Consider the following 15727-nt stretch of genomic DNA (forward strand, 5'->3'; position numbering starts at 1 on the left):
TAGATAAAATGTAGACAACGATTAGTTGTACCACTGCCAAAGGAAACCCAGCTAACGGAGGCAGGCTGAGCTTCCCCTGCTTTGACAGACTGCATTGTGTGTCACAGCTAAAAGGGGTCTTCAAGCCAGGGGGCTGAGGAAGCCAGGAGAACAAAGTAGAAAAAAAGGGAGAGGGTTGGAATGACTGACGGAAAAACGTGGCTGCAGGAACACAGAAACAAGGTGGGGAGGGAAGAGAGATGCAGAGAACAGAATTAAATTGAGAGTACTACAGATGTATAAAAAATGCTGCTTAAGGGAAGAAAAGTTCCAAAAGCTGTCCCTGCAGTTACTGGATTTTTTCCTCTTCTCTTAATTCCTCCTTCTTTCATCTTGTTGGAGGTGAATGGGTGATAATCCTTCAGGGTACACTTGTGAGGTCTCTGGGCCATTTATGACATGGTCATATCATTTTGGACAGAATTGCTAACATCACTGACATATATTACACCAACTTTTATGTTTCCAGTCACCAATATCTTGTCCAGGTGTGTTCCATCCCCAAATGCACGTCACATTGGCTACCTCCACATGCTCCTCCCTTTATTCTTGTAACAAATGATGGATATTTAAACCCTTTTCACACAAATCTGAGAGGTTAAACGAGAAGCTTCCATTAAATGTGGTTACTAGCAAAGGCACTTTTTCAATATCATAGTTTTCTGTATGCTGTGTAGTGTGTGTGAGTTTTACCTGGGAATTTTGAAGGTCATTAAACATCTTGGGGAGCAAATCTGCAGTCATCCCATAGACCAGAACAATGGGAAGTCTGTTTGGTTTATTTGCAGGGGAGAAAAAGTTTTATACTAACAGAAGAGCATTTGATGCCACTAGCAGGGACACGTATTCATGCTGCGCATCCTCAGCTGTATAAAAAATAGATCAAGAGAGGCTTCTTTATTATTTTGGAAAGCGAAAGAGAGAGAAAAAGAATAAAACTTAATATGTTTGAAATGTTTGTAAATTTTTAAACACATATGCCCAACAACCCTGTATCGCTATCAACCTGTAGCTCGAGCTATTAACTGAACATACAGCATTAAAAGCAGCACGGGTATTACTGCACCGAGGAAACGGGGAGGACTGGGGCGAGGGAGGGAAATTAAAAGGGAAAGGCTATTATTTTCATGTACTCAAGTTCTGACATCAGAAATGGGGATTTTGTCTGTTAAATGTTGAGATGCACAAAAATCACAGCCAGGTCTAAATGCCTTAGTCATGGCAGGGGGTTAAAAAAGAGAATATTTGAGAATAATGCGAATTAAAAAGGCAAGTTAGTTTAAATTTCTGTTTGGTAGGGCCCGAGGCCTACAACTCCAACGGGAATACACTGTAGCCCGAGGGCTGATGAATGCCCTTAATGAAGTTGGACAACCTGGAATACATGTATAAAACGATTTTAAATATTGATACGATGTCATTGTGCGTCTGAAGGTATTGAAATGTTCATTTGCAGAGCTAGACAGGTTGCATCTAATTTATTATGAGGAAGGGAATGATTATTTACATTTTTTAATGTAGCAATAAAACAATTATGGGATTTAGGGAGAGAGAAAATACTCATGCTTCTCAGAGAGCAAAACTGAGTGCTGCGATGGAAATTACCGAGAGTGGCTTTTACCAGCAGATATTAAGAAATACACTTCCTGAGAGATGAGGACAGACGTTCATACAGTATGTAAAGTAAAAGGACCCTTTGACCGATGTTAATTATATTTAACCTGCTCTATGTGCAGCAGAAGGAGCAGCTTAAATATATCACTGGGGGCGACTGACTCACCCGTATATCCTGGATGTGTCTATTATAGCGTTTCCGTGACACTGCCTGGTTTTCAGAGACATTCTTACCGCGAAGAAGAGGAGACATGGTGTTATAATGGAACGTTCAGTCCCGTTGTGATATGAAAGTTTGTACGGAGAACGCCTCAGGGCAGCTGTCTGCCTCGTGCGCTCAGTATTACGGCTGTATAACACACAGAGGTGGAAGTGTATTAAAGGCAGAGCCACTGCAGCCTGCTAGACGTTGCTGGTGATAAGGTCCAATCCTGATGATCCTCAGACAAACCTAGAAAAAGAAATTCGTTGCAAAAAAAAATGCTTAGGATACTTTTTTCACTTGTTCTTTTGTTCCTGGATGATATTCATCCCTACCTGCAAAGGAAAAGAACTTCAATTACATTTCAGCTCTAGTGAAAACTGGAGGAACTTCCTTAGACATGGAGGCACTTGGGAGGTGGTTTTCTGTTCAGTACTGTCCACGCATATGATAGGTGCTAGCAAGCAGGAATGAAAACTTTAGCATGTCTCTGGTTCCACGCATGCCTTTCACATCAGTGGTTTCAAACCACTCAGCATAGCTAAGCACACGCCTGAGTCAAAGCACCTCACTGAGGCCCTTTCTCTGCACAAAGGTGGGTAACTTCATACTGAATCGTGACCTCTGTGATGACAGACACAGTGTAACATCAAGTAGGTCCTTTAAAGGAGAGCACACTGCACTCTCCAATTCCACTTAATAGATTACAAACACTAGAAATACTGCCTATGGTATGGGCAGAGCTCTTGCTGTGTCCAGCCTGAGAGTAAGCTACAGAATGGGCAAGATACTGTCAGGGCTGCAGTGGCAAAATCTTCCACTGGACACTCTTTCTGCAGCATATACACCAACAACGACTGGATGGGCACATAAGGTAGAGTGAGGAAAACCTTGAACAACACGCCTGGCATCAAATGTGAAAAAGAGCTATAAAAGGTAGAGGGAAGGGCAGCACAGACGAAGACAAACGGCAGGTGAGAAATCCACATGCTTTAGTGAGTAGGAAAGAGAACTGAAGAGGACTTGAGAGAGATGTGTAAGGTCACAAACGGCCCAGTGGAAGCACACAGGTGTTGATTACTCATCTTCCCATGGTATCAAAAGCAAAGGGCACATGATGAAACGAGCAAGAGGCACATTTGCAACAGAGGAAGCCATTTTTTCTACAGGGCATATAACTGCAAATTTTCTGTTGTAAGATGTTTGTAAGAGGCAAAAAAACCACAATAGATTTGAAAAGATTAGACAAACTTGTGGAGGATAGCCTCTTAAGTCTGGTTATAACCTCTGATTCAGGAAATTGCTAAACCATTGATTGTCAGGGAAAAAAAAATCACTTTATATGTCTCCTGTTTCCTCTACTTTTCCCCTAACCATCCATTCCTGTTAATGTCAGGTAGTAAACAGCTCTAGAGAGGCTGCCTGGGCTTTTATGAAGGTCTACAAGGTACACACAAGCTATGGATGTGTATTAGCTCGTCTCCACTGGCTAGTCACTGAGAAGTAAGCTGATTCCTGGCATTCTTGACCCACTTCATCCTAGCAGCAGCAACGATCAATGGAGAGTGAGTGGGAGTCTAAGGTCACAGCAAACAGGGAAGTGTCTCTGCAGGCTTCCTACTGGTGCACGCACGTGTGAACCTCCATGTGCACATTCACAGGTTAGCCCAATCTTCCCTCCTTGTTCACGTACCCTCAGCTTCCCTAAACAGTCATGTTTCACGTCACATCTCAGCAACTAGTTGCTTCTTGAGTTGTATGTCACACATGTTACAGCTATTTAGAACTAATTTCAATTAAGGAATGGATCAGATCTCATGATGATTCCAGATACTCTTTTCTTGATTGCCCTGGGAAGAACAGTGTTTGGATCTCAATTTGGTAATCAAATAGCCAAACTATGTGATTAGACTATATCAAATTAGTCACCGTTCACCAGCTGACACCTCCACCTAATGCCTCTTGCCGCTAATTGACTTTATTTCCACTTCCTTTAATGTGGCTACCTGTTTTCAAGCTGTTAACAGGATTTACATGCCTTTCAGCTTGGTCTTTCTGATAAACATCCAGCATCCTTCCTGCTCTTCACCTATCCCTACCAGCATCAGTCCTCCCTCCTTCCAGCCCTCTTTTCTCTATTGTCTTGCATGCACTTCTATTCTTAAGCTTCATCTCTCAAATAAACAAGAGGCATAACTTTGGCCAGTACATAATGAAAAATGGTGCACATGTAGTGTGAGAAAATGTTGTGGTTCCAGCCCAGCTGGCAACAAAGCCCCACATAGCCACTCACTCTGTCCCCCTCCCCACTCCTTCCATGGGGTGGGGAGTGGAACTGAAAATCAAAACTTGTGGCTTAAGATAAGATCAGGTATAGTAACCAAATAAAAATAAGATATAATAACTACAAGAAGAATAAAGTATAACAACAGTAATTAAGAGAAACAAAATCCAAGAGGAAGCCTATGCCCATCATTATGCCCAAGGCAATTGCTCACCACCCACTGACTGATGTCCAAGCAGGCATCTGCCCATCTCAGCCAACACCTTCAGTTTATATACTGGGCATGACTCCCTATAGTATTGAATATCCCTTTGGTTAGTTCAGGTCAGCTGTCCTGGCCATGATTCCTCCTAGTTTCTGGTGCATACACTGTCCTCTCCCATCACTGCCCACCCCCAGCTCACTCCCTGGCAGGGCAGGGGGGGAAGCAGAAATGGCCTCGATGCTGAGAAAGCACAGCTCAGCAATAACCAAAACGTCCCTGCGTGATCAACATTCTCCTCAGCAAAACCCCAAAATACAGCCCTGTAGCAGCTACTAGGAAAAGAAATACTCTTCATAGCCAAAAACAGGATAAAAAGCAGGTGGGCATTGCCTTTGAGTAGGAAGGTGCCCCCGATACAAACAACAAAACCTGCTCCAGCCGAGTGGTCACAGCAAGAAGTCAGGACTCTGACTGCATGGAACTTCTTAAACTCCACCTGCTCAGGCTTGAGGAGTGGAGTTTGGGCAGCAATGGGGAATCACGTCTGAGTCCTGCACCTCCTCAGTTCAGCATTGTTTAATACAGACCCAGAAATCCCACCTCACCTATGCCTGTCCCCTGCATTGCCTATGGAGCAGGCATCGAGCAACTGAGTGCAGGCAGCCTCTCCTGAGCAGAGTCCTCCTGCCCTATGGGCTGCTGGCAGCACTTTGCTTAGCAGGAAGGTATAATGTGCTACAGCTTTGCCTAGCTACCACAGTATATGCTTCAGGTTCTCTAACACAAACTAGAGCAACCCCCAGGCAGCTGTGAGGAGTGCAAGCAGAGCTGAGTGCTACACTTCTCTCCAAGTTGTGCTGAGTTGTGCCCTCTCTGCTTGAAAGTGAGAGATCAGCTACATGGACAGTCTGGATGAGCCCGTTCCCTGTATTTGGCATAACACTTTTTAAGTTAATGAATATCACTCACCATTCATAGAAAGTTTGACTGTACAATATACATTGCCAAGAAAAACAACTGCAGCATCACTCACTTAACACAGGATACAAAGGAATGTTAAAAGCACTGCAGCAATGACAACTTTTCCTGGAAGGAACGTAAGCATGGCAAAAAACCTCTTTTAAAAAGAAACAGCAACTCTAAAATGTTCCCAAATATCAACATTATTCTACAATATTGTAACATTTCTATAATAGAAATGTGATCTTAGCTGTCTAAAATGGCATTCACGAGACAAAAACACAGCTTAATGCTTAAATGCTCTTAAAATTAAAGGAATAAACTTTAATTAACTTATTCAACTGAAAAAATTACCTGACTACAATTGTAATTCAGAGTAAGTGAAAATGTGTTTCAATTTACATTTAACTTTTTGACACTTTTGCATTGTAACATATACAATTCCAAACATTTAATGTATCTTGTTTCTTATTTTACAAGACAGATGAAAAGCTCTCTACAATATGGGTCAAAGCAAAACTCTCATTCCTAAGCTTCCTAAAGATTTGTGTTCACTCGACTCATCCTTTTTATGTGCATAAAATTCACCTCTTTATTTGTTTTCTGCTAATGAGCAATCATTGTTAGAAATGATGGACAATTAGGTTTGTCTGAAGAGCTGCAAAATCTTTAGAATGCTTTTGCAAGGCTGATTTAAAAATCACATAATATAATATATATTACAACATATTGTCTAGGCTGCCTTAGAAGAAATCATTGATACAACTGAGTAAGCCAGTGCTGGCCTTGATGGAATAGTGCTGGCACAAAAGAAATAATGCAGTAATGTACTCCCAAGAATTGAAAGCTAATAGAGAGCAACATAATGGATATTACCCAGGATGTAATATCCTTATTCTCATACATACCACTTCATTTCACGTCAGGATGCAGACAAGCTCAGAAGAGAACTTGTGTGAGGAAAGGAGGAGGGTGTGGGACGAGGGTTTGTCCATGAACAGTGCAATCTGATTCACCAATGAAGCCTCTCAGGCCCAAGTTAAAGGCTCAGATTCAGCAACACTGGGTGTGAATTTTAAGGGATTCCCTCAAGTTAACCAGTTTTCCAGCACTAGAGGTCCGACTTGAGTGTGTTCCCGCTCTACAGCTCAGTTCTCATCCTGAGCAGGGAAGTCCTGTGCTGGTTAATGTTTGAAGGCAGTAAACCCAGTAACAGAGCTGGTTTTTTCAATTATTTTTTGCTCCTGAGAAACGTGGCTTGATCTGGATAATCAAGCAAAAGAACGTTTAGTGGGTTTTTAGTCACATTTGTTACACTTACTTGTGTTGCTCTTGTGCAGCAGCACCACCATGCTATAACTTCACAGGAGCGCGGCAGCCCCTACCCCAGAAACTGCAGCAAATGCTCCTGGACGAGCAACGTGAAGTTGAAAACAACTGAAAGAGGGAAGGGCAGGTTTCCTGGGCTTTGTAAGTTCCCATATTTTGCTTAGTGTTTTGCCTCCCAACACCCGTCCTGTAAAAACCTCAGATTTCTGAATCCACCACTCCCAGGTTAAAATTGGCACTCATTTACCACCCTTTCACAGAAACTGGTTCTTTATGTGTGTGTGTGTGTGTGTGTGTGTAAGAGCATATGAGAGTGCCCATATACCCCCACGATCACCGTGATCTGAATCACTTTGAGCTGTAGCACAGAGATCTGCATCTCTGTTGTCCTGCATCTTCAGTCAGGCAGTTACATCACCAGGATGCAGATGCTAAACGTTACTATTGTTCTCAGGTCTCACGCCCACGCTGCACTCACCGAAATGGCTCCATGAGATGCATGGTGAAGGACAATCAGCCCCCAGGCTTCTGGGCAAAGCACAAACCTCTCGATTCTCCCATTGATTTGTCAGGAGACGTGTACTCAAGTAGATGGTTCAGAAAAGGATCCTTTAGGAAGAGTGTGGTCAGATTGACCTCACTTTCACTGAGCTGACAGCCTGGTGAAGAAAGTTAAACTGAATATCAAAATCATCAGCAAAAACCTCCTCTTTCTTTGATTGTACAGTTTAAGAGGAGCCATTCGAGCTCAATTTATTCTCTACACAGGAACTTCATTGATTATCTCAGACATTCATGAAGGAAGGAAGATGAGATAAGAAGAAAGTTTTTTTTTTTTTTAAGTGATTGCAAGATGGAGAAAACTGCTTTGTGAGTGTAATGTATACCATAAAGTCCCCTTTGTGTCATCTGCTGCTGAAAAGTGAGAAGAGTTTACCTTTTCTGAACAAAAGAAACATTAGAGATGGGCTGATGATCGCTGAGGGTAGCCATGTGAATACCAGCATCAGGGCACATATTCAGATCTAAGATTAGCATACAGAAAAAATAAGTTTTCTTGGGAAAATATTGTGGAGGTTTTCCCATTGTCTTGTGCTGCCAATCACCAGCACTGGGAAGAGACAATGATCACTATTCATTTTTATTTTCCAAAGGATATTCTGGTTTGATCTCAGGCTATCAACCATAATGGGGATTTCCACAGACTTTGAGAGGGAATCAGTCCTGATTCAAGACTGCTGCCAGGAATGGAGATGAGTGTTCAGTTATGTTCTACCAAAGCCAAATGGACTCCCAGCCAGTCCTGCTCCAGTGGGGAAGGAACTGTGGGACTGCAAACCCAGCCTCCAGGAGCATGCAGAGGCACCGCACCTCTGCTTTACACCCTGGTAGGTCACTGGAAGGACTGGGGAAGCAGGGCACACTTTAACTAAGTTTTGGTGGTTAAAGTAGGAATTGAATGGATTAAGTATAAACATAACCTGGAAGGGTCTCTGAGCTCCAGTCTGTTGCTTGGATGCAGCTAGCCACTTCACAAAAATGATCACACTTCGTAAAGGAGCCAACACAGGCACTTTCACATGAAGACAGTGCTTGTGCACGGACTGAAGCAGAAACTTTATGTTTGTAGATTTCTTGGGTCCACTTACAGAGTACCAAAACATCTCCAAAGGCAACCTTCTAAGTGGGCAAGCTTTATAGGCACACAGCTTGAAACAATTGTTTAAACTGAGGATGCATAATCATGGTATGGGAAGGAACTGGAGGGGACAAAAAGGCTCAGTCAAAATGCCTTTGTGCTTTTTTGATCTCTCTATTGCTCTGTGTTAGTCCAGTCCTCTGGCACAAGCCAAAGTGACATGTCAAATTTCTCAGTCACGAGCAGCACTAAAGACTTGTTACAACACCACCTCTGCTGACAGCAACTGAGCACTGGCATGGAGACCCCTCAAATAGCCCCACCAGAAAAACAGCCATACCACAACCTTCCACGATTAGCTGAACAGGCTTCAAGACTCATGCACAAAACACCTGGAAAAAGAGATTAATCTCACCCATATCTTAAAACAAAGAGCAACTCTACTGCCCCAGCTAGACAAAAACATGAGATAAACCAGCAAAATCATTGCTACTTCACAGGTCACTTCACAGGGTCACAGCGTAGCTGGTTGCAGCAACTTCAAGAAAAGACAACTGAAGTGTGCCTCAGGGAGGAGCTAAGCAGACCAGCATGTGCACCATCCCTTCTATATCTGCTTATAATGGTGTCAGATTTTGGTGTAAGTACAGGCTACAGAGCACAGAAGCAAGGGACTCTTGAGTTCTAATATCCACTCTTACATGAATCCCTTTGGCCTTGGGCAAATATCCTAACTATGTTGACTCCCATCGTTTATCTTCAGAAGTGCAAATAAAACTATATGGCCCATGTCATGTCAGGGCTGAATGTTTGCATGCTGCTACTGATTTTCACCACAGATTTATGCAGAAGCAGTGTTTCCCAGAAAGAGCTTGTAGATAAGCTGTAGCACGACACACCCTTAGCTCGGTGCAAGGGAGAATATTCACGTGTCGCGTTTCTCTGGTACCTGCGTGCAGGGTGGGATGCCGTCTAGTATTTATTGTCTCCCAAACGCTCTGAAGCTGCCAAACCAAGCATTATTAAATAGACTCTTTAAAAAAATTACTCAGCTGCTAAACCAATCACTGTAGGCTGCAGCTCAAAATGAAGTTGGAAATCTGCACCTTTTAATAAAACAATCTGCTTGAGAGCTGATGATATTTGGTTATGGAATTTATCTGTAAATATAATTAAAAATTCAACGAGAGAGTGCTCTGAACTAAGGGGTAAATATTCAGCACGATGCAGAGTGCTCAAGCTACATGATTCCCATTATCGTTAATGGGAGTCCTACAGCTAAATCCCTAAGCATCACGCTAAAAATTTACCCCCTAGTGTTTGCAGATGGAACAAAAGGATTATTGTACATACTAGCAGAAAATAAAGTTACCACTGACATTTTGACCAGAAAGCCTCCATCAGGATTGATCGGTGAAAGATTTAGCCTACTAATTCCCCTGCAGACTGCTTCTTTAGGGTTTCTCCCAGCTGAAAAGGCAGTCTTGGTTTTTATTTAATTCTTTTCTATTTACTGGTTTTCATGTCATTATATCTCTCATATTCCTCTGCTGCTGGCTTCCTACCAGAACACTTCTCCCTGCTTCATCCCAAGCTTCCTGGCTTCATTGTGCACCATTTGACGTCTCTGAACCTTAAACACAACGGGCATAAGGACAGCAGAAAGAGACATATGCCAATGACCTTTCAGCTGAGTTACCTGAGTGTGCAAATGTATCCAGCAATAACATGCAGCAGGGTTGTTGTGATTAAAAAGTAGAGGAGGGAGGGGAACTCACCCAAGCAACTTCCTTCCTGGTTTGCAGCTTCTGCTCTTCTTGTGTTGGGGCTGGCAGCTGCCAGGTGTCCCTGCCCTGCTGAAATCTATGAGTTTAAGCCTGATCCTGACAGATTTAATAACCATCCTTGATTACGTATGGGCTGGAGGAAAACAGAAGGATCCATTAACTTTTCTAGGTGTTCTTTGATAAGACTTCCTAAAATAACAGAAACAAAGTTTCTGACCCATCTTTTAAAATGTAGATCATATTTATATACTTGCATACACGTACCAAAACGAGAGGAAACCTCTAAAAGCCTAATTTCCATTCCTAGTTTCGCTTAGTCTGACTCAAAAACAGCCCAAGAGGTATGTTTATCCCTTGTAGCCCATGCTGCAGTCCTGAATGAATTTTTATGGGTGAGCTTTAAAATCCTCAACAATAGGGCCTTATAATTAAAACAGTGATAGGCCGTTATTATAGTGCTGGGCATAAATACAATGCAATTTCATCTTATATAACATTCTTCATACAAAGAGCCACAAAATGTTTTGCAATAAGCATCATCTGCAAGCTAAAGCAAAGGGAAAGAGAATTTAAAGGTAAAATTTTGTTGTCGTTAGCGAGGGGGAATGAATTCCTTACAGGATAACACGAACAAAAGTGCAAGATTTCTCCTGCCAGCTTTCTGTAGAAAGCCCTTAGGAGGCTGAGAATCCATATGCAAAAGGTACTCTTCTCTCCAAACCCAAGATTTTAGCTCCTAGTTCTTCTCTTTAACTTTACACACTTACGAGGCTTCGTTACATATGTCAGCAAGGACGCTTGTTAAAGATTCTGGCAGGATCAAGCCTAAAATGCTGAACTGCTGTTGATTTGGACTGGGCTAAGGGCACCCGACAGCTTGTAGCCTTGTAGCCCTGACCCAAGAAGAGCAGAAGGTGCAAACCAGGAAAGAATGAAGTCGCTTCTGCGAGATCCCCTCCCCCTTCAACTTTTTAATCACCCCCAACGTCCCCTGCAGCATTTTATTGCTGGGTAAATAATATAATGAAAAAGTGCCTACATGACACAAGCCACATGGGCACAGACAGCTATTAAAACTGAAATGATTTATTTTGTAACAATCCGAGGTAGCACACTTTAACTCTAGGTATAGCAACCCCTCCATTTCTGCTTGCCTCATTTGCATAGGTAATTGACAGCTTGTTAACAGCTCATTAGGAACACTGAAAACCATGTGACAGATACAAACCTAGTGCTAGAGGGGAGAAAATCTGTGAATTACAGTATATTGAAAACTCAATCAGATTCAGAATTACAGGTCACAAAACAAGTTGGTTATTTTATTAGGTTAAAAAAAATTTAAAAGGTTAACATTCCATTTCTTGACCTGTATTTTTAAGAGAGCAGGCTACAAGGTAATTAATTAAGAATCTGGTTGTGATGTGAGCTACTCTACCGCCATGGGTAGGCTGATACCGTGGGACAAGTAATAACTGATGAGAATTTTTAAAGACACTAAAAAGTCTTGACGTGGTATTCGCTTCTTTTGTTTGGGGATGTACCTCTCTCTCAAAAAAGCAAGTCATTCACAGGAACTGCAATCTAATATTCTTCAACTGAGGAAAACGTAAGGAATAATTTTGCCTTAGCCTATAAAAAGTGTTCTAATTTGCACAGTCATACCATCGGTAAATTTTGATGATTCTCTTTTTTTTTTAAGGACATTTTAATACAAACAGTGCAGCTAAGGGTTCTATCAGAAGTACACTAACCTGCAGAAGTAAAATGGTCTGGCAAAACCTCTCCCTTTCCTTGAAACCCGATATGGATTCCGTGTAACTCGAGTGACGTTCGCTGATGAGGACAGAGCTGGCCAACTGCATGCTAGCCTGTAGACAAAACCAGTGAGCTGTGTGACTTCTTCTTTCAGACACCAGTGGTTTACAGATTCTTCCTTCATCCCTCTGAGAAAAACACCAACAAAATATGATCAGACCTAAGCCCTTGACTATCTAGCAAAAGGAATAACAACATCAAGGTGCGGGATTACCAAAATCCCCCACTATTTGTTGGGTTGTGCTGTTTTTCAGTTCAGGAAGTGCAACTACTGCAATATGGATGCACATGTTATTTAGGTAAGTCCCATACAAATATCTTGTCGTAGAATCACCTATCTGAAATCATGGATCTACTTCTGTACTACAAACAGGGCCAGATGACTACAGTAGCCTGCCTGGTGAGGATAAAGTCTTTTTGTGCGGACATGGTTTAAGAGTGATTAATGAATCCGTGACCTGCGATACCGTGAAAGTCACACCTGTAAAGTCCCTTCAGCACTTTTGAAAGCTCCATCTTTAGTCTTCATTACGAATAAAGCCAATAGAGCTGTTGTGCCCCCAGAGTTAATTACACTGACTCCTGCACCAGGGAAGTTACACTGTTTTAACTGCAGCAATATAAACTTCTAATGCAGACACGCTCCAATGGTATCAAGTGAGCTTTACACATAGTACAACTGACCTTAGATTTACACTGAGCTTAGGCAAGGCATGATTCACACACACTGAAGAAAAATTAGCTCATTTTTTGCCCTCAAGCCCATATCAACTGAAATGTTCTGCCCAAAACAACGGCAATGGAAGAACAGCTCAAGTTCAAGCCAACACATCGCAATAAATAAGAGAGACCATAAACTCACCACAGGTGAGAATGAGAAATATGTACAAGCCAGACTCTCAAACCAAAATCAGTGAATTTTACTTCCATGCTCTGTTCTTTGATCATATCAGCACAAGCAACAATGTAAATGCCGTGTTTGACACTAAGCGTCATACCTGAGTACTGAGGCAAAAGTCTCAGGATAAAGGACTTGATCTTGCAGTTTTCCCCCTGACATGCTTCAGTCCTATATGTAGCTTCACTGACAATGTTCTATGAGGCTTGGGTGCTTTTCTTAAACTTTTTCTTTTCCCCTTCCCTCACTTTTTACATGTGAGAATCCCAAATTGATTTGGTTCCTGTAGGGCAAAGATAAACACTGGGAATCGGTAACTAAACTTCTTCAAAACTCGGGTCACTTCCCACTTAGGCTAGACTGAATTACAGCTGAAATTCTGGGAATAGATTCTTTTTCTGCATTAACCACTCAGTCAACCCACAGATGACATGATTAAAATGAAGTCTGAACTTTTTCTGTAGATTAGTTCTTTGACTTATGACAAGAGTGTTCTAGTTTTCATTAACTTAAGTGCCATTTCCTTAGGACTCTTATTTTTACAGTTTCTAATCTATAGCTTTGTAATGACCTGGTCTCAGGAACATACTGTGCTATATTTCCCTTCCTTCAGTCCTTGAGCAATGGGCATACAAGCTTTTCAGAAAAGCAAAAGGCCTGCTTCACTTTGGATTCCGGCTTGTGAGCACATAATTGTGCTGGATTGTGCCACTCTGAGTGCTTGATGGTCACCCATAGCTGGAGTCCTTTCACTTGCTAGCAAGCATTCTAGTTTTGGCATCACTGGTGAAAAGTCTCCAGGTCATTAGTTGTTCACTCTTCCTGTAGCACATTCCTTACACACTCTTCCTTACACACAGTATACAGCCCATCACATTGCTGCCAAGTAAAGGTTCATTTCCAGAGTGCCAACCCAGCATAAACAAGCTGCTTTGGCATCCCAGGTGTCCAAGTGCAGTACTAGATGGAACAGAAATGACCTGGAAGCCTCTTTAGGAAGCATGGGGTAGAGTTTTGGCTTTGTACCTGCATGGCATGGTTATTTTGAGTAAAACTGAGTCATTCTTCATCTGCTCACATCGTAAGCTCATACAACAGCATCCGTCCTGCATTTCTTTATAGAGCCCTTGCCACAGTGGCAAGTACATTTACTCATCAGCTTCCTTCTAGATTTTCAGTTTCTAACTGGGATCTTAGAATGATCTTAATATAAATCATAAATACCACACACATTTAATTATTTTATCTCTTTTCTATCAGTACACATTCTTCATCTCTTTGATTACTGACAACAAGAATAGTTGTGTGAACTTAACTCCTGCCAACTCTTCTAGTGCAGCACTAAGGGATAAAAAAACTTCTATAAAGGCTTCTAAAGAGCAATATTCACTGCTACCAGCTTTACAGGATAGTTGCTTATTTGCAGGACTGAAACATACATTTAACTGACAACATGTATTTTTACCTCAATGCCAAAATGCCCTTCCACAAGGTTGTTAAAGCCTGTCTCTGCCAGGAAATTAGAGGAAAGTAGTCCAAATGACTAGTCCTTTCTTCAGTTATCCAACTTCTTTTAAGCTAAAGAGCTTTAGACATCTCATGCTTTCCTAAGTATTTTTCATGTTCGAACAAATAATGTAAATAGATGTAATATGGGCAACGGGTCTCTCTGGGAGTCTGGGTGAGACAAAGAGCTGCTTCGAAGTGTGGTCAATAAGACCAGATTTCAATACTGGCTGACAAATTGATAAACCAAATGAATCAAAGAATCACAGAATGGTAGGGGGTTGGAAGGCACCGTAAGATATCATCCAGTCCAACCCCCCACATGAGCACTTTCTAAGAAGATCTGGCAATCCAAGTTTGCAAAAGCCACAAGACAACTTGCAGTGTCAGAAGTTACATTTTGGGGTTTGTTTTGACAGAGGAGAAATTCAACTGGAGAGCAAGTTTTGCATGTGTTCTTTCACAAATTATGTCAACATCACATCAGCTTTATAGAGTGACACCCTACAGACGGTCCCATTCCGACTCCAGCCCTTTGCAAAGTACAGCAACTCTTTCACTAAATCTGGAATGAAAGTGTAACTAGAAATGCTGTGTTCTGTAGATGAGAACAGTGCCTCTCTAATAAATCATTCAAAAAACACACCCTTCTTTGGGTTGATATATCTCTATAGGTAATAGGCAGCAGGTAAGTGGAAAACATAATCAAATCCACTAGTGATATTTACTCTAGGTTATTATCTTACTTTCTGCTGCACTTCTTCTGGACATTGATTTGTATTTAAGATTGTTTTACTTACAAAGCTCTGAAAACAGCACAGGAAACAACAACAACAAAAAGCAGAAAAAATACCAGGTCCCTAACAAGCTGCAGGCATGGAAGGGCTGTGAAAGGATGTCTCCAAAGCAGTTCACCCACAAATGTTTGAAAGTGTTCCTGAGAATGTACATGTACTGGAAATATCTCTGTTTGTACTCACTAACGTAATTGGTTGAGTAAATGGGTATAAAGAAACAGCCAGATGTTTAGACACCTTCCCAGCCTTTGCAAAGCTCACCGTTGCAGAGCAGTGCAGTTAGCACGTCTACTGCACACACACAACTGGACAAATTGAGATATTTCTTGGTTTTTTAGTAATTTACCATAAATTAGAGCCAGAACCTGATTTGCCTGGGTTTATCCACAAAACTTCTGAGCCACTGCACTAAAGTTCCCCATGCCTCACTAAGCACCACAGGGCCATGTAAAACAAAAACAGATGGAGCCAGCACATATTTGGATTTCATATACATTAACACACACACACGAAAAACCCCAAACAAGTTTTAGCCTTTTGTACACTTGAGTCAAAAGTAGCTTAATTCCTGAGATAAATAGCATCACTCAAGATAAGCTTTTGCATCTTTATCTTTGTTCTATGTCTTGACTTTGTTTTTTAACTGAAATGG

The sequence above is a fragment of the Colius striatus genome, chromosome 6 (assembly GCF_028858725.1).
Source record: "Colius striatus isolate bColStr4 chromosome 6, bColStr4.1.hap1, whole genome shotgun sequence".
NCBI lineage: Eukaryota > Metazoa > Chordata > Aves > Coliiformes > Coliidae > Colius > Colius striatus.